The sequence below is a fragment of the Stegostoma tigrinum genome, chromosome 2 (genome assembly GCF_030684315.1).
Source record: "Stegostoma tigrinum isolate sSteTig4 chromosome 2, sSteTig4.hap1, whole genome shotgun sequence".
NCBI classification, from domain to species: domain Eukaryota; kingdom Metazoa; phylum Chordata; class Chondrichthyes; order Orectolobiformes; family Stegostomatidae; genus Stegostoma; species Stegostoma tigrinum.
Genome location: NC_081355.1, coordinates 18,705,455 through 18,732,837, shown reverse-complemented (window position 1 = coordinate 18,732,837; position 27,383 = coordinate 18,705,455).

Genomic DNA, 27,383 nt, shown 5'->3' with positions numbered 1-27,383 from the left:
GCTCAACACTGGTGGCTAAGATTGCCAGCCAATCAAAGGCTAGCACCACCTGGGTCCTAAAATCCAGCCAGTGATGCTTCGACCTTGGGGAAATCTAGCTGCAAAAGGTAAGGCTTTTGCCTTCTCCCAATAGAATGTGGTTTCTGTGAAGAGGGTAGTCTATGGGGTTGGAGGCAAGGACAGAGATTATCTGGTTATCAGAAGCCACCCTGGGTGGGATAGGGAACAGTTCTGTATCATGTAGGAGATCAACTTACCATCCAGATCTCCTCACACTCTTAGTAACAATGGGCTGAATTTCACCCAAAATAAGCTAAATGGATATTTTGGAAAGCTTCTCTCTGTGAACCCTAGTGATATTTCCTTGCACTATTCTCAGAAACTTGCCACATTACTTCTAGACCATGCTTCATACAATCACCACATTGTGGAACCAAGCCATTCAACCCATCAAGTCCACACCCAGCCCTCTGGAGAGCAACTTATATGCCCCTACCCTATCCCTGCATTGCCATGGCCAAGTCACCTCACCTACACATCCATGGACACTATAGACAATGTAGCATGGCCAATCCAGCTACCCTTCACAGGTTTGGACTGCAGGAGGAAACCCACGCAGACATCAGGAGAAAGTGCAAACTCCACAGGTGCCCAAGGGTGGAATTGAAACCAGGTCACCGGTGCTATGGGGCATCAATTCCTACCACTCGGCCACCGTGTCACTTGTATGGTTGGCTGCATGTCCTATTTTCCCTGTTACTGCAGGGGATTCGAGGCATCACATTTAAACCATGTTTAAAACGAAGTTGTGCACTAAGTTGAGTGCTGTCACTACACAGCTACCCTGCATGGTTTCTTTGTCCCAAGGTTCCAAGTTTAAGTCCCCACTCAAAGCTTGAAAATAAAAATTGACGCTGATGCTGACTGAGTGTCCCATTGTTGATGAAGTGCCTCTATTTGGACAAGATATTAATTCTGAGACCTGCTTGCTTAGGTGGGTGTAAAAGAGCCTGTTGTTCTATTTTGAAGAGCAAATGTGTTTCCCCAATACCCTGGGAAATATTCGTCCATTACTCAATATTACAAGAAAGCAGATTATTTAGTAATGACAGTTTTACTCTTTGTGAAAATTTTCTGCCATGAAATTAGCTATTGTGTTTTCTCCATTTCGACTGTGAATGCATCTTAAGTGTATTTCGTTGGCTCTAAAGTGCTTTGGGACATCCACTGAATGGGCAAAGTGTGCATGTCTTTCTTCTTACGGCACGTGTTCAAATTTCTCCATGCCCTGCCCAAATTTACCTCTGTAATTTTCTCCAGCACTAAAAGCGTCATACTAAATTAGTACACAAAATGGACAAGTTTCTATCCCTGCAGATTACCTTTGAAGTTTCAAATAAGATTCAAATGAAAGAACAGATATACTTCCTTATTTCAACTTAATGTAAAGGGAGAAAAAGTCATAATAAAGAGCTTTGATGTTTCTTTGCAGTTCGGTATGTCTTCATATTGAAGTGAATTGATTAAGATTTGGGACATTGGTTGTCAGATCTATTTATAATCAGGGAGGCCTAGAGAGATTTTGCCTATGTTACTGTGGTGCTTATACCTTATATAACACAATGCATACTTATCTTAGGAAAACAACAAATTACATCTATATAGCATCTGCAATGTAAAGAAATTTCTCAATGTTTTACAGCATTATACATTCGTCCTAAAGAAGGAGAAGTGAAGGTGGTTATGAAGGGAAAGAGCAAGTTTTGAGCGAGTCTAGACAGCAGAAAGCATGCTCAGGTGAATTTAGTGAAGGGATACAAAAATGGGCAAAGCTGGAAGAATGAAGAGTTCTTTTTGAATGATACGTTTGCAGGAGATTGTAGGGACATGGGGATAAAGGTAAAGGTGGGCTTTCAATCTAACAATGAGAATTTTGAATGGAAAATGTTGCAGAATTGGAATCCAAATATTGGTCAACAAGTTGATATTGTTGATGGAAAAGTTTGATTTGGTGCAGGATGGCAAGGCCTTAGATGAGCTGCTGTCTATGGCATATAGAGAACAGGAGGATAGTGGGAAAAAGAAATGAATAAAAAGCTATGGAGAATTTGAGACTGGAGGTGACAAAACAATAAATAACAACTTCAGTACCAGGTAGGCTGAGTTAGTGCTCAAGCCAGACATTAGATTGGAAATAACATCTTTGTGAAGAAGAAGGTATGGGATCAGAAGCAACAATAAAAACTGCCGAGGGCCAAGCATAGTATTTTGAGGTCAGCCAATGGTACTTTGGAAGACCACTTATATTTGAGGCTCCTTGAAACTTTTGTCACCTATTGTTGGTCTCTTGATTTTGTCTGAGCGTCTGTACTTGGCTCAGCCTGCAGACTGGGTAAGTTGGTACTCCCCAGTTTCAGTACCTTTTAGATAAGTCAGCCAAGTGTTGACCCATAAAAATAACCAAATAACCCAACTCCCCAACTGGTTCAAAGTTTACATGGGGTTCAATAATTTGGGTCAGATTGCAAAGAAAAAATAGACAGACTGTGTGGAATCAGTGTATGGTTTTTTTGGCAAGTAGGAAAGTTGCAACTTTTGTATCTGTAATGTTTAACGGAGCGAATCGAGGCTCATTTGAGATGAGACATGAGACAAATGGTTTAAAACAGGCCGTGAAGGCATTGAGACAAGTGGAATATGTCATCAGTACATTTGGAAAATGACCCCTTGTGAGAAGTTGATAAAGGAAAAAGGAAATGAAGGAATGCAAAGGGACTGGAAGAGAAGACACTTATTAAAGTGTTCTAACTTCAACTGAATAGGTAAGAGTGAAAGCTAGGAGTCTCACTTTGAATTCAGAAAATTACCTTTTTTTTGGAATGTACAAAGGTTACTTATGTTTCTTGACTGATTATACAGGTAGTTCTCCTATAACGTGATAGTTGTATTCTGTGTGACCTCACACTATAAATAGAAAATCACCATAGAAAATCACATTGTAGGGAAATCACTATAGAAAATCACTATACCGGTACAGCAGAATGTTTGCGTTATCCAAACACTGTCCACTCTTCATCAATCACATTACAGCCAATTTGCATTAACGAACACAAGTTATAGCAGAACTACCTGTATAAGAGATAATTCATTTGGTAAGTGTATCATGAATTATGTCAACAATAGTGATGTAGCATTTGTAATGTAGATGCGAAGTTTAAAAATCTGGACTTCTAGTTTTCTGCATCTATTAGAAGCAACAGTGGCAGGGAGAAAAAAAATCTGCTGGTTTTTCAACTTCTCCAAAATGCACATCACATTAAAAACAGACACCTATGTTATCATCAGTTGCTCTCACCGAATTTTCACTTCGTCACCAATGCATTTTGAAAGGCGAAAAGGCATCAACTGGAAGGATTTGCAGTGAGAGTGAATTTTGTTACATATTCATTATAATACACAGTTATTGTATTTTGTGGCCCAAATGGATTTTTGTGTCAGGCAAATCTTTCAAGCAATTTAAGTACTTACTAGGGGAGGAATCATCAATGCTGGGAAATGCAATACTTTTGCTATTCTTAACTGTAATGTGACTTATAGGTCAAAAAAGCACATGTTAAATGCAGAGTAAAACTCTTCTGTTGCTCGGCTCCATCAATGTTCCTCAATTCCAAGCTCAGAAGAGCAGTCAGGGTAGATTTTCCATTTACCTTGAACATACTGGTACAAAGCTATATTCACTTAAACTGTTCCCAATCAAACACCTGATCTAAATCTTTCAGTATCTCAGGATGTCAAAGAGCGATAGTTATATCCTCTCTCGTTAGAGATGGTCATTGACCACCACTTATGTGGTATGGGTGTTACTTCCCAGTTCTGAGCCCAAGCCTGGACTTTGTCCAGGTCTTGCTATGTTTGCATTTAGATGGCATCAGTAGCTGAGGATTTGTGGATGGTACTGAATATTGTGCAATCATTGGTGAACAATCCCACTTCTGACCTTAGGATAGAGGGAATGCCTTTGATGAAGCAGCTGAAGGTGGTTAAGCCAGGAACACCACCTGAGGGAGTTCTGCAGAGATGCCCTAGAGCTGAGGTGACTAACCTCCAGCAAACACAATCACCTTCCTTTGTACCAGGTGCGACTCAAATTAGCAAAGAGTTCTCCCCCACATTCCCTGTTTGCAATTCCATTTGCCGTTTCTGCATATTAAAGCTGTTCGGGTGGGTTTAAACTAATTCAGCAGGGGGATGGGCACCAAAATTGTAGTTCGACTATAGAAAAGGTTGAGAGTAGGGTGGTCCGAAATAAAGTTTCAGGGAAGCAAGATGGCACTGGCAAGCAAGAAGTTGGTTTGAAGCGTGTCTACTTCAATGCCAGGAGCGTCCGGAATAAGGTGGGTGAACTTGCAGCATGGGTTAGTACCTGGGACTTCGATGTTGTGGCCATTTCGGAGACATGGATAGAGCAGGGACAGGAATGGTTGTTGCAGGTTCCGGGATTTAGATGTTTCAGTAAGAACAGAGATAATGGTAAAAGGGGCGGAGGTGTGGCATTGTTGGTGAAGGACAATATTACATTTGCAGAAAGGATGTTTGTGGACTCGTCAACTGAGGTAGTATGGGCTGAGGTTAGAAACAGGAAAGGAGAGGTCACCCTGTTGGGAGTTTTCTATAGGCCTCCGAATAGTTCCAGAGATGTAGGGGAAAGGATAGCAAAGATGATTCTTGATAGGAGTGAGAGAGACAGGGTAGTTGTCATAGGGGACTTCTACTTTCCAGATATTGACTGGGAACACTATAGTTCGAGTACTATAGATGGGTCAGTTTTTGTCCAGTGTGTGCAGGAGGGCTTCCTGACACAGTATGTAGATAGGCCAACAAGGGGCGAAGCCATATTAGATTTGGTACTGGGTAATGAGCCTGGCCAGGTGTTAGATTTGGAAGTAGGTGAGCACTTTGGTGATAGCGATCATAATTCTGTTATGTTTACTTTAGTGATGGAAAGGGATAGGTGTATACCACTGGGCAAGAGTTATAGCTGGGGGAAAGGCAATTACGATGAGATTAGTCAAGATTTAGGGAGCATAGGGTGGGGAAGGAAACTGCAGGGGCTGGGTACATTAGAAATGTGGAGCTTATTCAAGGAAAAGCTCCTGTGTGTCCTAGATAAGCATGTACCTTATAAGCAGGGAGGAAGCTGTAGAGCGCGGGAGCCGTGGTTTACGAAGGAAATGGAATCTCTCGTCAAGAGGAAGAAGGCGGCTTATGTTAGGATGAGATGTGAAGGCTCAGTTAGGGCACTTGAGGGCTACGAGGTAGCCAGGAAAGACCTAAAGAGAGAGCTCAGAAGAGCCAGGAGGAGACATGAGAAGTTGTTGGCGGATAGGATCAGTGTAAACCCTACGGCTTTCTATAGGTATTTAAGGAATAAAAGAATGACGAAAGTAAGATTAGGCCCAATCAAGGATAGTAGTGGAAAGTTGTGTGTGGAGTCAGATGAGATAGGGGAAGCGCTAAATGAATATTTTTCAACAGTATTCACTCTAGAAAACGACAATGTTGTCGAGGAGAATACTGAGATACAGGCTACTCGACTAGGTGGGATTAAGGTTCACACGGAAGAGGTATTAGAAATCCTTCAGAAGGTGAAGATAGATAAGTCCCCTGGGCTGGATGGAATTTATCCTCGGATCCTCTGGGAAACAAGGGAGGAGATTGCCGAGCCTTTGGCATTGATCTTTAATTCGTCATTGTCTACAGGAATAGTGCCAGATGACTGGAGGATAGCAAATGTGGTTCCCCTGTTCAAGAAGGGGAGTAGAGACAACCCTGGTAATTATAGACCAGTGAGCCTTACCTCAGTTGTTGGTAAAGTATTGGAAAAGGTTATAAGGGATAGAATTTAGGTGACCAAAACAGGTAGATGAGAGTAAACCGGTTGATGTGGTGTATATGGATGTCAGCAAGGCTGTCGATAAGGTTCCCCACAGTAGGCTACTGTATAAAATGCAGAGGAATGGAATTGTGGGAGATATAGCAGTTTGGATCGGAAATTGGCTTGCTGAAAGAAGACAGAGGTGGTAGTTGGTGGGAAATGTTCATCCTGGAGACCAGTTACTAGTGGTGTACCACAAGGGTTGGTGTTGGGTCTACTGCTGTTTGTCATTTTTATAAATGACCTGGATGAAGGCGTAGAAGGATGGGTTAGTAAATTTGCAGACGACATTAAGTGGTGGAGTTGTGGATAGTGACGAAGGATGCTGTAGGTTGCAGAGAGACATAGATAAGCTGCAGGGCTGGGCTGAGAGGTGCCAAATGGAGTTTAATGCAGACAAGTGTGAGGTGATGCATTTTGGGAGGAGTAACCAGAAGGCAAAGTACAGGGCTAATGGTAAGATTCTTAGTAGTGTAGATGAGCAGAGAGATCTCTGTGTCCATGTACACAGATCCTTGAAAGTTGCCACCCAGGTTGACAGGGCTGTTAAGAAGGCATACAGTGTTACAGCTTTTATTAATAGAGGGATCGAGTTCCGGAACCAAGAGGTTATGGTGAAGCTGTACAAAACTCTGGTGTGGCCGCACTTGGAGTATTGTGTACAGTTCTGGTCACCGCATTATAAGAAGGATGTGGAAGCTTTGGAAAGGGTGCAGGGGAGATTTACTAGGATGTTGCCTGGTACGGAGGGAAGGTCTTACAAGGAAAGGCTGAGGGACTTGAGTCTGTTTTTATTAGAGAGAAGAAGGTTGAGAGGTGACTTAATTGAAACATATAAATAATCAGAGGTTTAGGTAGGGTGGATAGGGAGAGCCTTTTTCCTGGGATGGTGACGGCGAGCACAAGGGGGCATAGCTTTAAATTGAGGGGTGAAAGATATAGGACAGATGTCAGAGGTAGTTCTTTACTCAGAGATTATTAAGGGAATGGAAAGCTTTGCCTGCAACGGTAGTAGATTCGCCAACTGTAGGTACATTTAAGTCGTCATTGGACAAGCATATGGACGTACATGGAATAGTGTAGGTTAGATGGGCTTGAGATTGGTATGACAGGTCGGCACAACGTTGAGGGCCAAAGGGCCTGTACTGTGCTGTAATGTTCTATGTTCTATGTTCTAAATACAATAGGTAAATAAATGAGCAATAAGATGGCTAATAAATTATGACATGTCGAGGTGTGAGATTATCACAAGCAGAAAGGATATGAAACTTTTGACAGTTGATGCTCAGAGACATTTGATTGCAATCATACAAGGACCGCAGAAAGCTAACATGCAGGTATAGCAAGCAATTAGTTAATAAATGATATATTAGTCTTTATTGAAATAGTATTGCACAATAAGGAAAAATAAGGATGTCTTGCTACCATGTCAAGGACTTTGGCATGATGATACCAGCTAAGGAAAGATATAACTCACTCAGAGATAGCAAGAACTGCCAATGCTGGAATCAGAGATAGCACAGTGTGGTGCTGGAGGAACACAGCAGGCCAGGCAGCATCAGAGAAGCAGGAAAGCTGATGGTTCCTGTTGGGACCCTCTGAAGAAGGGTCCTGACCCGAAACATCAGCTTTCCTACTCCTCTGATGCTGCCTGGCCTGCTGTGTTCCTCCAGCTCCACGTTGTGTTACGTTTAAGGAAAGAGATATTTGCATTGGAGCAGTACAGCAAAAGCTTTATAGATTGGTTGCTGGGATAAGAAAGTTGAATATTATGACAGGCTGAGTTACTTGGACTTACACTTTTTAAATTTTAGAAGAATGAGATGTGATTGGATTCTGAAGGAACTTGACAGGATGGACATGGGAACACAATCTCAGGTTGAGCTGTCGATCATTTACGTTTGAGGAGTAGAGGCACATCTTTTCTCAAAAGGTTAATCTTTGGAATTTGCGACATAGAAGGTTGTGAATACTCCTTCATTAGGTATATTTAAGCACAGGAAAGACTGCTTTTTGGTCCTCAGGAAATCAGGATAATGGAGAGAGAATGGGAAATTGTGGCAAAAGATTGTCATCAATGGTGCAGCAAGCACAAGGGTTCAAATGGCCCAGTCCTGCTCTTGGTTCCAAACCATAAGGAAAAGGCCAACTTCCATTGCTTTTCACAGCCACTAGAAATGGATGCTGACTATGGGCAATGGCTAGGGTATTATCACCGGAATGATAATATAGAAACCCAGGTAATGCTCTTGGGCCTGGGTTCGAATCCCACCACAGCAGATGGCGGAATTTGAATTCAATAAAAACAATCATTAATTAAGATTCTAATGATGATCATAAATCCATTGTCAATTGTTGGGGGAAAAACTCATCTGGTTCACTAATGACCTTTAAGGAAGGAAACAGCCATCCTTACCTGGTCTGACTTACATGTGATTCTAGGCCCACAGCAATGTGTTTGACTCTCAACTGCCCTCCAAGCAATGCGGGATGGGCAATAAATGCTGGTCTAGCCATCAATGCCCTCATCCCATGAATGAAGATAAGAAAATGCTGATCTAACTTGCGATTCTAAGCTTGTATCAATCATAATGACAACATTTGAAATTAAATACTATTGGAGTCTCTTTGAATTTGACAGACATTGTAGGAGTAATTAAATTATAAATGCTGACAGCAATAATTACAAAAGTACTCACTTGGGTGAGTCAAATTTTGAAAACCACCACACACTTTCACCTGAGATAATGGGAACTGCAGACGCTGGAGAATCCGAGATAACAAGATGTAGAGCTGGATGAACACAGCAGGCCAAACAGAAACTTAGGAGCAGGAAAGCTGACATTTCTGAAGATGGGCCTAGGCCCAAAATGTCAGCCTTCCTGCTCCTATGATGCTGCTTGGCTTGCTGTGTTCACCCAGCTCTACACTGTGTTATCTCACACACTTTCACCTTCTCTGTTCAGAAGAAAACAGCTTCACTATTCCTTCTTCTTATCCCTGGCCCTCTCTGAATTTGAGGGATCAACTAAACTAATGATAAGAATGATATAAATAATTGGAGACAGAAAAAAAAGGTGGTCTAAAAGTCTTTGAGGTCTGAGTTGCAATGCAGGTTTATAAAATCTAGAGACATAAATTAAGTCTGACTGATATATTTATGCAGTTCTCAATACAGCTTCCACTGAGTGGGAATCTGTGATAAAAGCTGTGTGCAAATAGTATTGATTTAACAATCACATTGGAATCTCAATCTACGTTTCGTATTTTACAACAGAGACTACACATTGAAAAATAGTTCATTGACTGTGTAGTGCTTTGGGATATCCAGAACTTGTGAAAGTACAGACGTAAAGGAAAGTCTTTCTTTCATTTTCCTGGTCACTATTTTTTAAGTTATGTTCTTTCTGATGGTTTACTTCAATAAAACATTATATGAAGGGAAGTTGAGATGGCCTTGTAGGACAGTAGTAGTGTCATAACTCTGACCTAGGAGCCCTGGGTTCTAGACTTCAAGTCTTCTGGAGATATATGGTAACACTTCTAAATAGGATGGTTATAATATATGAATAAATGGAAGAGATTGTTGATTGACAAGTAGAAAATGCTTCTGAAATACCAGAATATGTTTTGCAGCTAGATACTGAGAGAAACATTGGTATTTCTGGCTCCATAATCAAATTGGAATGACTTATGCTTTCATTTGGAGCAAAACAAAGAGATATTTTCATGACTTCCATCTGCTACATTTTGCATTGATGATCACAACGACAAAATTAACTAAATCTGAAAACGATGTTGCAAATTGAGACTTACATGCATTGAGAAAAAAAAATTAAAAGAATGACAAATTAGAATAGACCTGAAAGTCAGAGATTGGGTGAAAGAGAAAGAGAGGAAGGGACTGAAGGCCTTTATATAATAACTATTACTTGAAAGATAACGTATGACTTATGGCCTTGTCTTGAAGATCTGTTGTAAAAACTGCTGTCTGTGGTGCTTTTAAGAACAAACGCCAATTAGAAGGCATACTCTGCAAGACTTATTATACCCAGTAAATTATCCATTTGTTTCTCTTGCACACAGTAGTAACATCTTGGACAGCTGTTGGAGGCAAGGGAAGAGATTGCAGGGACTCTGACATTAGTTTTCAAATCCTTTCTGGACTCAGGTGCCAGAGGAGAGTTTTAACATTATTCAGTCAATGTGGTAGGGATGAACCGGAGAACTATTGGTCGGTGTATTTTAGTGATAGGGAAACTATTGGAAAAATAAAATATAAGGGAGAGAATTAATCTCACTGGAAATAGCAAGGATTAATCAAGGAATCTTAGAGCTTTTTCAGGGGCAAATCATATCTGACAGGTTTGATCGAGTTTTTATCAAGGGGGTGGCTAGATATGTGGATAAGGATAATGCAGTGGATATAGTCTGCATAGATTTTGGTAAGATTTTTAGCAAAGTCTCACATGGGCACCTGTTCAAGAATTTAAGAGCCCATGGAATCCAGGGCAATTTTGCAAATCAGTTACAAAACTGACTTAGTGGCAAGAGGCAGAGTGTGAATGTTAAAAGCTGAAAGAACAGCGGATGCTGTAAATCAGGAACAAAAACAGAAGTTTCTGAAAAAGATCAGCAGATCTGGCAGCATTGGTGAAGGAAAAATCAGAGTTAACATTTCGGGTCCAGTAGCCCTTCCTCAGTTCTGATGAATGGTCGCCGAAGCATTAACTCTGATTTCTTTTCTTCACAGATGCTCCCAGAGTTTGAAGGTTGACCGGTGATTTCGTGACTAGTGATATACCATGGCTTCAGTGTTGGGCCCCTTATTGCTTGTAGTGTACATTAATGGTCTAGACACAAATGTAGGAGATTTGCGTCGTATGTTCACAGATGACACCAAGATTGACGGTATGGTAAATACTGAAGAGGAAAGCTTTAGTCGACAGGATGCCATAGTCAGGCTAGTCAGATGGGCAGAACAATAGGAATGGGCTTTATTGTTGAGAAGTGTGAGGTGATGTATTTTTGGAGAACTAACAAGGCAAGGGAGTATCCGATGAATGGTAGATTCAGAGGGAGTACAGAGGATCGGGGGCCATTGGTATGCATGTCCGTAGATCATTGAAAGCAACAGAGCGCTACGCATATATATGGGATACTTGTCTTTATTAGTTGAGGCATTGAATAAGAGTAGTGAGGTTATGATGGCACTGTAAAACATATTAGAAAGACCACGGCTGTAATACTGAGTGCAGTTCTGGTTGTCACATCATAGGAAGGGTTTGTATGCAGAAGAGAGGCTGCAGAGGAGATTCACCGGGATGCTTCCTGGGCTGGAACAATTTAGCAATGAAGAGAAACAAGACTGGGTTGATTTCCTCAGAGCAGAGAAAGCTGAAAGGGTCCTGACTGAGGTGTACTACATTATGAGGGGCACAGATAGGGTAGTTGGGAAGAGATGTTTCCTTTAGTCGAAGAAACAACAACCAGAAGAAATAGATTTAAGGTAAAGGGCAGAAGGTTTAAAGAGTGGGTACCTGAAACTCATTGTCTGAAAGGAAGCTATCACAACATTTAGGAATGATTTAGATCAGCACTTGAAGTACCATAGCAGAAAAGAATAAAAGTCATGTGCTGTTGAAAATGGGAGCAGAGTAGTTAGATGCCTGCTGATAAGAGCAGACATAATTGGCTAAAGCTTCAAAATCTCCCCTTCCCCCACTGCATCCCAAAACCAGCCCAGCCTGTCCCCGCCTCCCTAACCTGTTCTTCCTCTCACCTATCCCTTCTTCCCACCTCAAGCCGCACCTCCATTTCCTACCTACTAACCTCATCCCGCCTCCTTGACCTGTCCGTCCTACCCGGACTAACCTATCCCCTCCCTACCTCCCCACCTATACTCTCCTCTCCACCTATCTTCTCCTCTATCCATCTTCGGTCCGCCTCCCCCTCTCTCCCTAATTATTCCAGAACTCTCTCCCCATCCCCCTCTCTGATGAAGGGTCTAGGCCCGAAACGTCAGCTTTTGTGCTCCTGAGATGTTGCTTGGCCTGCTGTGTTCATCCAGCTTCACACTTTGTTATCTTATAATTGGTTAAAGGGCTTCTTTCTATCCTACGAAATTCAATGACTCTATTCAATGAAAGAATGAAAAAAGGGGACTAACATGTATATTACCAAGGCAGGAGGTTTGAGTTATAAGGAGAGGCTGGATAGGCTGAGACTTTCTTCCCTGGAATGTAGCAAACTGAGAGGTGATCAAAAAGAGTTTTATAAAATCATGAGAAGTATACATAAGGTGAATAGCCAAGGTATTTTCCACAGGATAGGGGAGTCCAAAACTAGATGGCATAGGTTGAACGTGAGAGGAGAAAGATTTAAAAAGGACCTGAGGGCTAACTTCTTCACACAAAGGATGCTGCATGTATTGGGGCAAGCTGCCAGAGGAAGTAGTAGAGGCAAGTACAAAAATGACATTTAAATATTTGGACAAGTACATGGATAAGAAAGGTTTAGAGAGACATGGGCCAACATAGGCAAATGGGATGAGTTCTGTTCAGAAAACATGGTCAGTGTGGGTGAGTTTGAGCGAAGAGTCTGATTCCATGCTGTATGACTCTGTAACTTTATGATAGGGAAGAACATGGAAGCTCCTTGGAGAAGCACACACCTTCTTCGCATGTAGTACCTCTCCCTGCAAATTCCCCCAACCATTATCAATTCCTCCAACCTCCGGTATTTCCACAAACTTAAACAGAGCCGCTGGAAAGTAATCAACAACAAAGCTGCCAGTTACTGATGATTCCTTTAAAAATATTTCACTTTGCATGTTTAAGAGAAGTTGTTGACCAGTGTGATCTGGTGCTGAATGACTGTTCGGACACATTCTGTCTAATGCACACAATTCACATTTTCAGCAAGGTGATGTTTACCACAGGGGCCTAATCCAGAACTGAGCAGAATTCACATTTACATCATTTTGCTACGAAACTGCCACGAGTCAAAATTCGCTGTGCTGCAGAAACAAATTTTGCAGGCAGGCTCGTCTTACTTGTAAAACTACAGGTTCTCTTTCAGTCACAAGTTTGATGTACTCTATATTATTTTTTGTTCAAATATCATGACCTTCTGAATAAGACCAACATATGTCTGCATCTTTTTTGACAATTTAATATCTAGCTGTATCTGCCAATTCAAAGGAAAACAACCCGTGGCTAAAGACAAGATAAATGTATGAGGCTGTTTTCAAGACATTGTGGTGAAACAATTGTTAAACGTTAAATGTTGTACATTTCTTGCAGATGCAATTAATATCAAACCTATAATTAATCATAACCAAAGGTTAACAGGACCAGTCAATGAGATTTAGTATATTGCAGCGATTGAATAGAGCTTAGCATTTATTCTGTCTATGAGGTTCAATGAAAACAGATTTTTTTGTTGCAATGATTAGTCATTCCAAGTGTGGGCAAATGTTTCTTAAAGGAGACAACCTGCAAAGAATAACATTTTAGTCACAATGCCACAGAAACTACCCCTTACCCTGGAGCATTGTTCGTAAGAACATTAGATTTCTCAGGGAAGAAATATCGATGTCCGTTGGTTTATATTCTACCATCCTGATAGTTATACGGTACATCAATAATGGAGCTTTTAGCTAAATCACAACAATCAATCTCTTCTCAATTAATGTGCAATAAAAGACAAAAGATGCAAGAAAATGTTCTGGTCGTGGAGCCATGCTGTTCCTAGAGTTGCCACCAAAGTGAAAGTTTTAAAAAAAATTCACAACATCTCAAAGCTACCTGATTTTTAGACCCAGGTTGATGGACCAAGTTTCTGTACTTAAGAAGAAATCGCTATTCATTACAGGTCATTAGATTCTAGCAACAGGTAATTGATCAAGCTAAATTAAGTAAACTCTACAAATTGAAGCTCTAAACCCCTATTAAACTCTTGCTGATGCACAGACACACAGACATCAACAGGAAAAACAAAACACGTGGAGAGAAAACTGGGAAAACAGTTCCATAGTCTTTCAAACCTCCTCCCTCACCCCTATCCCAGGCCCCAAGATGACTTTCCATTTCAAGCAGAGGTTCACCTGCACATCTGCCAATGTGGTATACTGTATCCATTGTACCCGGTGTGGCTTCCTCTACATTGGGGAAACCAAGCGGAGGCTTGGGGACCGCTTTGCAGAATACCTCCGCTCGGTTCGCAATAAACAACTGCAGCTCCCAGTCGTGAACCATTTTAACTCCCCCTCCCATTCTCTAGATGACATGTCCATAACGGGCTTCCTGCAGTGCCACAATGATGCCACCCGAAGGTTGCAGGAACAGCAATTCATATTCCGCTTGGGATCCCTGCAGCCCAATGGTATCAATGTGGACTTCACCAGCTTCAAAATCTCCCCTTCCCCCACCGCATCCCAAAACCAGCCCAGTTTGTCCCCTCCCCGCACTGCATCACACAACCAGCCCAGCTCTTCCCCTCCACCCACTGCATCCCAAAACCAGTCCAGCCTGTCTCTGCCTCCCTAACCTGATCTTCCTCTCACCCATCCCTTCCTCCCACCCCAAGCCGCACCTCCATCTCCTACCTACTAACCTCATCCCACCTCCTTGACCTGTCCATCTTCCCTGGACTGACCTATCCCCTCCCTACCTCCCCACCTATACTCTCCTCTCCACTTATCTTCTTTTCTCTCCATCTTCAGTCCGCCTCCCCCTCTCTCCCTATTTATTCCAGAACCCTCACCCCATCCCCCTCCCGGATGAAGGGTCTAGGCCCAAAATGTCAGCTTTTGTGCTCCTGAGATGCTGCTTGGCCTGCTGTGTTCATCCAGCTTCACACTTTATTATCATGGTCTTTGTAAGATTTGTTGGGTGAGATTTATTTCTCCTTGGCATTTCTTTTATAAATAAACAATATGCAGTGTTTGCATAATTGACAAAGCATTTCATCCATAATATTCATTATTCTTGAGTATCAATGGCTTGCCGGTGCCAGTCTGAGATAACTATCCTTCACATGTCTGCATTCTTAATGACATTCAATCAGCATTGTGTCTCAGTGAATAGTACTGCTTTCTCACAGTGTCACAGGGATCCAGGTTTGACACTGGAGACTCTGGTTTCCTCCCACAGTCCAAAGATCTTCTGGTTAGTGGATTGACCATGCTTAAATTGTCCATAGTGTCCAGGGTGTACAAGCGGGGTGGATTAACCGTGGTAAATGCAAGGTTATGGGGTTAGGGTTTGGGGCTGGGCTTGGATGGGATGCTCTTCGGAGGATTGGTGCAGACTTGATGGGCCAAATGGTCTCTTTCTGCACTATAGAGATTCTATAATATCAAAGTTGAACTCGACTTGCAGCTCTGACATATATACTAAATAGCAAGAGCACTGTTGTGTAATAAGAAATGTTATCCGTTGTTTCAATGATAATGCATCCGACTTTGAGTAAAAAAAATGGATTTGGCCTGTAGAATACAAGCATGTGCTCAGGTTTGACAATTTCAGAAGTAACCAGTTTTCAAATGGGACATTATATCATCTAAACCTGTCTAAATTGATGTAAAGTATCCCATCCATGGTGGCATTCAAAATAGGCCTGGGGAGGTTACATTTTTATTAATTCACAGGATGAGGGCATCACAGACTAAGCTGGCATTTACTGATCATCCCAAACAGCAGGTAGTTCATTCATAGAATCCCTAAAGCATGGAAACAGGCCCTTCAGCCCAACAAATCCAAACTGAACCACAGAGTATTCCACCCAGACCCATTCTCCTATAACCCTTCTAATCTGCACATCTCTGAACACAATGGTCAATTTATCATGGCCAATCCACCTAGCCTGCACATCTTTGGATTGTGGGAGGAAACCGGAGCACCCGGAGGAAACTCACGCAGACACGGGGAGAATGTGCAAACTCCACACAGACAGTCACCTGAGGCTAGGAATCAAACCCAGGCCCCTGGCGCTGTGAGGCAGCAGTGCTAACCGCTGAGCTACTATGCCATTAAGTGTCAACAATAATGTGTTCCTGCGACCCTGCAGTCAGTTGTGAGCCAGACCAAGTAAGGATAGCAGTTTCCTACAGTAAAGGACAATTGGTGAACTAGATGGGTTTTTCCAGCAATCGACAATTGACTCATGGCCATTCGACTCTTAATTCCAAATTTTTATTGAATTCAAATTCCACCATCTGCTGTAGTGAAATTTGTGAATTAAATTCAAGTCTCTAGAACGTTACCTGGATCTGCTAGATTAGTTGTCCAGCAGTGACATCACTAGGCCATTACCTCCCCTATATAAGCACTTGTGGGCCTGGCTTTGTTGTATAATGATCTTAGGATGCTGGTGCAACTCAGCGAAGATTGTGGAGGTGCCCATCCTTGGGTTTAGATAGCACATTGAGGGGACAGGTACTACAGAAAGAGAGACACACATGCAGCGAAGCATGTGAAGTGGACTGACTAGTATTACGTGGTAGAGTTTATTGAATAGACTTTCAATAATGCAACAGTAGGTTAGAGCCTGGTTTTTCTCTGATTAGCTGGTAGTAGAGCGTTTAGTCCTAATTTCTAATAAACCGTGTTATAGAGAAGCCCAAACCTGAAAACCTCTCCTTCTCTTCGACCAAGATAATAAAATGTGAGGCTGGATGAACACAGCAGGCCAAGCAGCATCTCAGGAGCACAAAAGCTGACGTTTCGGGCCTAGACCCTTCATCAGAGAGGGGGATGGGGAGAGGGAACTGGAATAAATAGGGAGAGAGGGGGAGGCGGACCGAAGATGGAGAGTAAAGAAGATAGGTGGAGAGAGTATAGGTGGGGAGGTAGGGAGGGGATAGGTCAGTCCAGGGAAGACGGACAGGTCAAGGAGGTGGGATGAGGTTAGTAGGTAGATGGGGGTGCGGCTTGGGGTGGGAGGAAGGGATGGGTGAGAGGAAGAACCGGTTAGGGAGGCAGAGACAGGTTGGACTGGTTTTGGGATGCAGTGGGTGGGGGGGAAGAGCTGGGCTGGTTGTGTGGTGCAGTGGGGGGAGGGGACGAACTGGGCTGGTTTAGGGATGCAGTAGGGGAAGGGGAGATTTTGAAGCTGGAGAAGTCCACATTGATACCATATGGCTGCAGGGTTCCCAGGCGGAATATGAATTGCTGTTCCTGCAACCTTCGGGTGGCATCATTGTGGCAGTGCAGGAGGCCCATGATGGACATGTCATCTAGAGAATGGGAGGGGGAGTGGAAATGGTTTGCGACTGGGAGGTGCAGTTGTTTTTTGCGAACTGGGCGGAGGTGTTCTGCGAAGCGGTCCCCAAGCCTCCGCTTGGTTTCCCCAATGTGAAGGAAGCCGCACCGGGTACAGTGGATGCAGTATACCACATTGGCAGATGTGCAGGTGAACCTCTGCTTAATGTGGAATGTCATCTTGGGGCCTGGGATAGGGGTGAGGGAGGAGGTGAGGGGTGAGGGAGGAGGTGTGGGGATAAAAATATCCCTAAACCAGCCCAGTTCGACCCCTCCCCCCACTGCACCACACAACCAGCCCAGCTCTTCCCCCCCACCCACTGCATCCCAAAACCAGTCCAACCTGTCTCTGCCTCCCTAACCGGTTCTTCCTCTCACCCATCCCTTCCTCCCACCCCAAGCCGCACCCCCAGCTACCTACTAACCTCATCCCACCTCCTTGACCTGTCCGTCTTCCCTGGACTGACCTATCCCCTCCCTACCTCCCCACCTATACTCTCTCCACCTATCTTCTTTACTCTCCATCTTCGGTCCGCCTCCCCCTCTCTCCCTATTAATTCCAGTTCCCTCTCCCGATCCCCCTCTCTGATGAAGGGTCTAGGCCCGAAACGTCAGCTTTTGTGCTCCTGAGATGCTGCTTGGCCCTCTGTGTTCATCCAGCCTCACATTTTCTTATCTTGGAATTCTCCAGCATCTGCAGTTCCCATTACCTCTCTCCTTCTCTTCGACCAGTTTGTTTTAAAACCAAATTCAGATGTGAGCATAAAAGCGCAGAATCAAACATTCAACCTTTAAATAGCACCTTCAAAACACACATTTTCACAATCTGTCCACTCCATTTGCTTAGATAATCTAAAGTGACAAACTTATCAGCCGTAACGTGCTCCGGGACAGCCCGAGAATGTTAAAAAGGGCTATAAAAATCCAAAAATCCATTCTTGTATATCCCTGTAAACCAGAATGTCATGAAAGCATGCTGCGTATCAAATAAGGATTTTAAACTATTGGCTGGAAACTGCATTGAACTTGAGTTTGAAGATAACTCTGATTTGCTTTATTGCACACACTATATTCAAATCATTGGAATGAAGTCAGCATACCTGCAATGCCTGTCAGACACTGCGCTCAAGAAAATCTAAAGATCGACCCCTCATCTCCCATTAGCAAGGCATCAAGACAATCATCAGACAGGGTAAACTGTTGGGGACAAACCATTAAGCATAATCACTTGGACAACAGGACCCTGACCAAAAGGACCACTGGACCCAAAACATTAGCTCTGATTTCTCTCCACAGATGATGCCAAACCTGCTGAGTTTTTCCAGCAATTTCTGTTTTTGTCCCTGGCTAAAAGAGTTCCCCAATTAATTAAATAATACCAAATTACTGTGGATGCTGGAAATCTACAATTAAAAGCAGAAGACGCTGCAGAAACTCAGCAGGTCTGCCAGCATCTGTGAGGTGAGAAGCACAGTTAACATTTTGAGTCTGGTATGATTGCTTCGGAATTGAAATGGGCCTGAAAATGGTGCTGACAGAGCAAGAGGAGAAGCAAGTGGAGCAGATTGTGAGGGTGCATATAACAAAAAGACAAGGCATGATAATGGTGGTAAAGGAGAAATTTATATGTAAGAGAAGACAGCAAGAACTGCAAGTGCTGGAATTCAAAGTCGATACAGCGTGGAGCTGGAGGAGCACAGCAGGCGAGACAGCATCAGAGGAGCAGGAAAGTCAACACTTCAGGTCGGGACCCTGCATCCGCACCGGGGAGGGGAAAGGGAACTCAAAAATAAATAGAGGGAGAGATGTGGTGCTGGGGGATGGTAGGTTGGGCAGTGATAGGTGGATGCAGATAAGCTGTTGTGGAGAATAATCAATAGGAAGGATGGGGTGGAGCTGATGAGGGAGTCGCGCAGTGAGTGGTCCCGATGGAAAGCAGATAGGGGTGGGAAAGGTAATATCGCTTTGGTGGGGGGGGTCTAACTGCAGGTGGCAGAAGTGTTGGAGGATAATGTGTTGGATTCAGAGGTTGGTAGGTTGGTGTGTGAGGAAAAGGGGGACTCTATCCTTGTTGTTCTTATATGAGGGGGTTTGAGGGCAGAAGCGCAGGAAATGCAGGAGATATGGTTGAGGGCATTATGAATCACAGTAGAGGGGAAGTTATGGTCCTTGAAGTAAGAGGGCATCAGAGATGTCCCAGAGTGGAATGCTTCATCCCAGGAGCAAATGCAGAGGAGGAGGAGGAATTGGGAGTATGGGGTCACATTTTTGCAAAAGGTGTTGTCAAGTAAGTGAGAAGAGGTGTCGTCAAGGTAGGTTTAGGAGTGGATGGGTTTGAAATAGATGTTGATATTGAGTTGGTCACCAGAGCTGGAGACGGATAGGTCCAGGAAGAGGAGGGAGGAGTCAGAGATGGTGCATGTGAATTTGAGTTTGGGGTGAAAGGTATTGGTAAAGTGGACGAACTGTTCAAACTCCTTGTAGGAACTCGAGGCAGCACCAATTCAGTCATTGATGTCACGGAGGAAGAGGCGAGGGATTGTGCCAGTGTGGCTGCGGAAGAGGGACTGTTCCACATATCCTACAAAGAGGCAGGCATATCTTGGACCCATACAGATGCCCATTGCCATCCCTTTGGTTTGTAGGAAGTGGGACGAATTTAAGGAAAAGCTTTTGAGGGCGAAGATAAGTTCCATCAAGTGGATAAGAGTGTTGGTGGAGGGGGACTGGTTGGGCTTGCGGGGGAAGAAGAAATGGAAGGCTTTCAGGCCATCTGTGAGGGGGCACAGGTGTAGAGAGGCTGAATATCCATGGTGAAGATGAGATATTGGTGGCCAAGGAATTGAAAGTCTTGCAGAAGTTGAAGGGTGTGGGTAGTGTCCTCTACATAGGTGGGGATTTTCTAGACTGGGAGTGGGGGGCAGTAACAGAGTCGAGGTAGTTGGAGATGAGTTCAGTGGGGCAGGAGAAGGCAAAGACAATGGGTCAGCCGGGGCAGTCAGATTTGTGGATTTTGGGTAGGAGATGGAAACTTTCCTGGACCTTTGGCAGAGCACCTGTGATCCGTATATTCCGATCAACACCACCTTCCAGTTGCCAGCCATTTCAACTCCCTTTCCCACTCCCTTGGTGACATGTTCATCCTGGGCCTCATCCAATGTTGCAATGAGGCCACAGAAAAGTTGGGGAAACAACACCTTATATTCTGCCTTTGGAGCCCACAGCCCAATGATCCCAACATAGAGCTTACCAGCTTCAAAATCTCCCCACCCCCAGCCTCATCCTTTGTCCAGCCCTCCCTGTTGTTCCCACCTCCTTGACCTGATGCAACCTGTCCATCTCCCTTCTCACCTATCTGCCTCACCCTTCTCCTCAAACCCCTACCTGCACCCAGCGATCACCAACACAGCTACCGTCCCCCCAGCCCAATGCAATACCAACTCCCGAGTTGTTTTTGAGCTCCCTTCCTCATCCTTAGTCCTGACAAAGGGTTCCAACCTGACTTTCCTGCTCCTCTGGTGCTGCCTGACCTGTTCCACCTGATATCGACTCGATATGTAAAATAGGTATAAAAGTTAAATGTGATAAGGGGAGATGAATTTGTTCTGCTCAGGTCAGAGCAACGGGACTCAAAGGAGACATGTCTGGGTAAGGGTGAGGGATATAAGAAAAATGGATGATAGACAGGAAGCTCTGCAGTTGCTTAACTAAATATTGAGTCGTAGACACCGTAAAGTGTCTAAGTGGAAAATGAGATACTGTTCCTCAAGCTTGTATTGAGGTTCATTGGGCCACTGTAAACAGGCAAAGGAGAAAAGTTTGGGAGCAAAGTGTTCTGTTGAAATGATAAGCAATCAAATATAATCAAATTATCTTTGGAAACACTGGCCGTGATTATATTTGTGTTCCCTGGGCAGTTAGAGACACGTTCATGACAAGCCAATCCTTTGTAATGTTTACGTGTCTATCTCCTTTGCAGTACCGAAGACAAATTGCAGATGCTGAGAGAGGAGACACAGCTGGGGCTCTTCCTGCTTCTTTCTCTCTCCAACCCATTGTGCAAGCTTCAACTTTTGTTGACTGAGTGAGAACATTCAGGGATTCTGTTGCTGATCATAACACAAAGAAATATTAGAGCTGTTGATGTACATCCCAAAACACAAGAGTGTGAATGTTTAATCCATTTATTTATTGTGTTTTTCTCCCTAGCTTTAACAGAGGGCTTGATCTGCTAGAAGTGAATTGATCAGCATTAGCAATAAAATAGCAGAGTAGAATTTCTAATCGAAGATTCAGTGTTGGTATTCTAATTTCAGTGCTGAAAAACCAGAAGTCTGAAAGGGTCTAAAATTCCACCGTGTGGTTAGCAGATGTAAAATAAAATGAAGTATTTGACTTGGAATAGTCAATGCTCTTTTTTTGCCAATGCCCCCCCTTCTAGGTTTTCATTCTTTACAGAGTCAGAGTTCCAAGGCACCAGCTACCTCCTGCTTTATTGTGAGCCTTTACTGAAGTGGGACATCCAAAGCTCTACAGAGGAGGATAATGAAACAAACATTGGCATTGACTCAGTGGAAGAGACATTCTGACAGATTATCAAATGTGTGATCAATGGATTGTCTTACACAAAGTGTTTTAAAGAAGTACATAGAGGTCAAAAGTCATAACCACCAATTGTGAGGTTAAGGATATTGTGGATGGCCAAACCCTACTGTATGCCTGCTACTTATGTTTTAATCTGGATGATGGAGAACTGACGTGAAAACATAGATGATAACTGCTGTGCTCTTCTATACCACATAATGCCCAAGGATTGCTGGATGGGGTGCATTTAGTTTGGTTTATAGTCCTCTCCTTGAATTGGGGCACTGAGTTCACATAAAGTGTTCCAGTTATTCTAATTAGGATACAGTAAACAAACGCAAGTTGGAGATCAAACTGAAGACCTTCCCAATGTGTAGAATTCAACTGATCATGAGCCTTCAGGAGAGCTGAGTTTTAAAATGACACATGGAGCACAGAATAGTCTTCCCCACATGACAACATTCAGTGAAAGTTTCCTCTCTGTCTCTCCTCTGCAATTATTAAAAGATGTATATCTTTGTGCCTTTTAATCTCCTCTAATTAATGTTTTAAACGTTATAATGAAGTGGAATGTGTCTTGCATGCAAGTCTTTAATATTTGATGTACTGTAGTTATTCTGCAAGTAATTATGGATTATGCAATTTGTTAAATACATTATGCATGTGCTTCTTACTTGAATAATGAAAAAAGTAAAAAATGAATTATATCTTTGTCGCTAATATTGGGGCTACTTCCTGGGGTTCCACTGAATACACACTAATCAAATGTACAACTGAAGCAGAATATATAATGAGTTTTAACCATGGGAAAATTGGGTAAAGAGATTGTGGTGAACGATTATCCTGCTCCTGCTCATTACAATGCTGACAGCGTGCAAACTGCAGGCTGCCTGCTGATTTCTATGATTTCAAAATAAAACCAACACTAACTATATGCAAATTGGCTGATCTTTGTAGCAGAATTTCAATAATTTGATGGTAAACACCACTTATAATGCTTTCGTTATTCATTTGTTGGACATGGGTGCTTCTAGCTGAGCCAGCATTTCTTGTCTATCCCTAGTTGCCCTTGAGAAGGTAATGGTGAGCTGCCTTCTTGAGCTGCTGCAATCCAAATGCTGTAGGTTGACCTAAAATACCCCTAGGGAGACATGTTGTGGATAGAGCAGTGCTGGCAATCACTTCAGAAGTAAATCTGACACAGATATTATTGAGGAATATATCAACATAATCGAACATGGCTTCCCTTCAAATTCTGTACAAAAAGCCCTAGTGAAGGGCGAGAGATTGCTTGTGTCCAAAGGTGACCAGCAGTATCTGCAGATACACAATCAGAAAGCAGTGGGAGTATATAAACATTAGTTTTATGCAGGAGTCAAGCCCAAGGACCTGGATATAATGCCACAAAAAGTTCAATGTCTTTTAAATGGTCACGGCTAATGAGTGTTTCTTCAACAGCTAGGTTCTACCAGTACTAGACTCATCTCACAAAAGTGCAGATCAAACATGGCTCATTGCTAGGCCCCCAGCAAACGTTATTACAGGGCAAGTCAGATCCTAGATTAAAACCTGGCTTAATAAAACTGAAAGAATTGTGGATGCCGTGAATCAGGAACAAAAACAGAGGTTGCTGGAAAAGCTGAGCAGATCTGGCAGCGTCTGTGCAGAAAAAAAATCAGAGATAACGTTTCGGGTCTGATGGCCCTTCCTCTGAGGAAGGGCCTCTGGACCTGAAACGTTAACTGATTTTTCCTCACCAATGTTGCCAGACCTGCTGAACTTTTCCAACAACTTCTGTTTTTGTCCCTGAAATCTGGCTTGATAGATCATAATTTGTTTTTGTTTGATCTTAACAATTTGGTCTTACACTGAACCACAAGAATGTGATGCTGCATATTTTCTTTTAATAATGAAACAGTCACTTATTACACACAAAAAAAGATACAACAGAGCTGTCCAAGACAAAATGGTGGTGTTGGAAAGGTAAGAGTGTTTGGGCTCCTGGCACCCCCCTCCCCACTCCAGACCGGCAGGTTCCTCCCTTCTTTCCTAACTCTTTTTGTCTTCTATCTTTTCCTTCATCTACTTCCTGGCGATGTTGGAGAAGATGGCTTCGCAGAGGAGGTTGGTCAGAGTCAGGACTCTTGGTGAGGTGACAGCTGCTTAGCCTGGCAGCAGAAACTGGGACCCTTGGTTGTGGTAGGCCTGGAAGCAGAGATTTCTTGTTGTGGTAGGCCTGGAGACAGGGACCCCTGGTTGTGGTCAGCCCAGAGACAGGGACTCCTGGTTGTGGTAGGCCTGGAGACAGTGAACCCTGGTTGTGGTAGGCCTGGAGACAGCGACCCCTGGTTGTGGTAGGCCTGGAGACAGGGACCCCTGGTTGTGGTAGGCTTGGAGACAGGGACCCCTGGTTGTGGTAGGCCCGGAGACAGGGACCCCTAGTTGTAGTAGGCCTGGAGACAGGGACCCCTGGTTGTGGTATGCCTGGAGACAGGGACCCCTGGTTATGGTATGCCTGGAGACAGGGCTATCTGGCTGTGGTAGAATTGGAGACTGGGATTTCTGAATGTGGTAGGCCCAGAGACTGGGACCCCTGGCTGTGGTGGGCCTGGAGACAGGGATTTCTGAATGTGGTGGGCCTGGAGACAGGGATTGCTGGTTATCAGCGAGGGGGCAGCAGCGGTGAAGCTGTGGCTCGTTGTTGCAGGTGAGTGTGACTCCAGCATATGACCTAGAATCAGTGGCGGTGTCAGCGAGGTGGGCCTGTGATGAAGAGGTAGTGTCTTAGGAATGGCAACCCTGACGTTGGTGGGTCCAGCGCAGGCAGCAGTGAGGTGATGGAGGTGTCATGTGTGAACTGGCCCAGTATACAGGGGTCATGGTGGAGCCGGTGAAACAAAGATAGTATCTCTTTAGGCCAAGCAGCGTCTCAGGAGCACAAAAGCTGACGTTTCGGGCTTAGACCCTTCATCAGAGCCACAGCTTCACTGCTGCTGCCACCTCGCTGATAACCAGCAATCCCAGTCTCCAGGCCTACCACAGCCAGGAGTCCCTGTCTCCGGGCCTACCACATTCAGAAATCCCTGTCTCTGGGCCCACCACATTCAGAAATCCCTGTCTCCAGGCCCACCACAGCCAGGGGTCCCTGTCTCTGGGCCTAACACATTCAGAAATCCTAGCCTCCAAGCCTACCACAGCCAGATAGCCCTGTCTCCATGCCTACCACAATCAGGAGTCCCTGTCTCCGGGTCGATCACAACCAGAAATCTCTGCTTCCAGGCCTACCACAACCAGGGATCGCTGTGTCCAGGCCTACTACAACTAGGGGTCGCTGTGTCCAGGCCTACTACAACCAGGGGTCCCTGTCTCCAGGCCTACCATAACCAGGGGTCCCAGGTTCTGCTGCCAGGCTAAGCAGCTGTCACCTCACCAAGAGTCCTGACTCTGACCAACCTCCTCTGCGAAGCCATCTTCTCCAACATCGCCAGGAAGTAGATGAAGGAAAAGATAGAAGACAAAAAGAGTTAGGAAAGAAGGGAGGAACCTGCGGTCTGGAGTGGGGAGGGGGGTGCCAGGAGCCCAAACACTCTTACCTTTCCAACACCACCATCTTGTCTTGGACAGCTCTGTTGTATCTTTATTTTTTGATGAAGGGTCTAGGCCCGAAACGTCAGCTTTTGTGCTTCTGAGATGCTGCTTGGCCTGCTGTGTTCATCCAGCTCCACACTTTGTTATCGCAGATTCTCCAGCATCTGCAGTTCCCATTATCTCTAGTATCTCTTTCAGCTCCTTCTTTTTGTTCTTTCTCTTCTTAAACTATTCAAAACGGTGCTGGCTTGTAGCAACAGTTAAAGCTTTCACCTGTATTTTACTGTATTATTCATTGTAAAATACAAATGACAATAAATAAATCATTGTTCATTCATTCATTCAAGTTATTTGTCTATAACATAAGTTTAAAGATTTCAAAATATGTGGTTGAATGTAATCCCATTCGCATTCCTTTATTGCATTTAGACTAGAGATAATTCCCTTCCCTAATACCTTCATTAGACTCATTTAGCCATCACTTCAATTCCAGTCTTGAAAGTCTGATAGACTCTTCCTTGAATCTTCATCTCGCTGAGCTTAGACTTTCTCAACGTTAAACAACTTCTGATCTAGAACTTTCAAATGAAAGTCGCCACACTGAAGTAACCTATTTCTTAACAGGGAAACGTGACATGATACATTTTGTCAGGAAGAATGGAGAAAGTGAATATCATTTAAATGGGGAAAGTCTGAAGAAAGCTACAGAACTGAATCATTTGGGAGTCTTGGTCCATGAATAACTAATAGCAAACATCCAATCTCTGAGAGTAACAGGGAAGGCAAATTGAATATTTATTGTAAGGAGATGGGAATATAAAAGTAAAGAGTATTTGCTGAAACTGTACAAGGCCCTCACCAGGCCACAGCTGGAATACTGCAAACAGTTCTGGGCCACTTAGGCGAAAAATACCAGCAATAGATGTGGTATGCAGAAGGTTCAATAGGCTGATGCTAAATACAGAGAGACTGTCTTATGGGGAAAGGTTGAGTATATTTGACCTGTATGTGCTGGGATATCGAAGAATAAAAGGTGAACTTTATTGAAACTTACAAGATTCTTAGAAGATTTGGCATGGTAGATGGAGAATTGTTGTTTTGCCTTATTGGGACTGTGTAGCACCAGAGCACATCATTTCATACTGAACATCCAGGACAGAGATTATGAGGTCCCTAACACCTCATCTTCACCATGGGTATATAGTTCCTTTATGCCTATATCTCCAACACAGAGGGTGTAAAAGCCCTCTGCTTCTTCCTCTCCCATAGGCCCAGTCAGTCCCCCTGCACTGATACTCTCATTCGCTTGGCAGAACTGGTCCTCACCCTCACTAATTCTTCCTTTGATTCCTCCCACTTCATACAAACCAAAGGGGTGGTCATAGGCACTCACATGGGCCTGAGCTGTGCCTGCCTCTTTGAAGGGTTCGTGGAAGAGTTGCTCTTCCACAACTACACTGGTACCATCCATCACCTATTTCTCTGCTGTATTGATGACTGTATCAATGCTGCCTCATGCACTACCTCAAATTCACCTGGATCATTTCTGACACCTTCATCCCCATACTGGACCCCTCTATCTCCATCTCTGGAAACAAACGCACCACTGACATTCATTTCAAACCCACTACCTCCCACAACTACACCTCTTCTCACCCACAATCCTGCAAAAATACTATCCCATACTCTCAATTCCTCCGCCTCCACCAAATGTGCTCCCAGGATGAGGTGGTTTACTCCAAGATATTCCAGATATCCTCCTACATCATGGACCACAATTTCCCCTCCTCTGTAATTAAAGATCCCTTCGTCTGCTCCCCCTCCATTGCCCGCACGCCTGCCTTCAAAATCTCCCTCCCCAACAACAAACAGGAAAGAGTCCCCTTAGTCCTTACAAGCACCCCACCAACCTCTCAATACAATGTCCCATCCGCTGACATCTCCGTCACCTACAATCTGACCTCACCACCAAAGATATTTCCTTCCACACCCTTGCTCGCTTTCCACAGGGA